Source organism: Sinocyclocheilus grahami, unplaced genomic scaffold (genome assembly GCF_001515645.1).
Source record: "Sinocyclocheilus grahami isolate Dianchi unplaced genomic scaffold, SAMN03320097.WGS_v1.1 scaffold2431.1, whole genome shotgun sequence".
NCBI classification, from domain to species: Eukaryota; Metazoa; Chordata; class Actinopteri; order Cypriniformes; family Cyprinidae; genus Sinocyclocheilus; species Sinocyclocheilus grahami.
Window position 1 is genome coordinate 54,530 of NW_015507610.1, and position 1,001 is coordinate 55,530.

The following is a 1,001-nucleotide window of genomic DNA, read 5'->3' on the forward strand; positions in this document are numbered from 1 at the left end:
ACATGCCCTCTGACCTTACCTCTTTTACTTTGAGGTTAGTTTCCACACACAAGTACATCTGATGTGTGAGCGGCCGTCAGGCACAAGTGTAACAGAGCAAATCTTTATAGAATTGCAATATTTTTTGGACATGTATAATTTTAAATTGTTTTTTATTGTTTTTGTTTTGTTTTATTGTATTTATTTAACGTTCGAGATAAAGTCTAAAAAAAAAAATCAAATTCAGCAAAAAAGTGAAGTTTGTGTGTTGCTGCTGTTGCTAAATGTTTTTATTTTTTATGTTTGTTTCTTACAGCGTTCTTTTTATTTAAAAAATGGTTGGTGCATTTTAGGTTTTGCAATGCTAAAAGCATTTGAGGTTTAAATAAACACTGTTTGAATTGTTAATAATGTGTCTCTGTCTGTCATTGAAGTTATGTATTTATTGTAATGACCTTAAAAAGTGGATTCAGCATTGGGGGGAAATTTGCATATTTTTACTCAAAAATAGTACATTTATAGTATATTGCTTGTGTGTATCAAAGACACTCATAATTAATTTGTAATGTACTCGTAATACAAAAGAGTACACTTTAATATCACTAATCAAGCATGTAAATAGGCATATACTTTAAGTGTACTTGAAGTTGTTCCAATTTAGCACATAAAAGTACACTAAATACACTTAAAGTTATGCTTTACTACAATTTAATTACAATTAAAATATACTTAGTACAAAATGAGTTGTTCCAAAATAGCACACTTCAAGTTAACTAATCATTAACACACTTAAAGTATACTGACAATTAGTCTGGCTGCAAGTATACTTAGCATTTTTTTTTTCACTAGGGCAGAGGCTCCTTATGCTTTCGAATAGCTCTTGCACCTACTTTGGTGTCTTTTTTTTTATCGGTGCGTAACGACGCTTCAAGTCGAACGAACAAACACGTGCGCATATTTGCATCGCTTTAAACGTTCCTGTAGATCTCACCATCTCACGCGCAGCCACACGATTGGTCGAT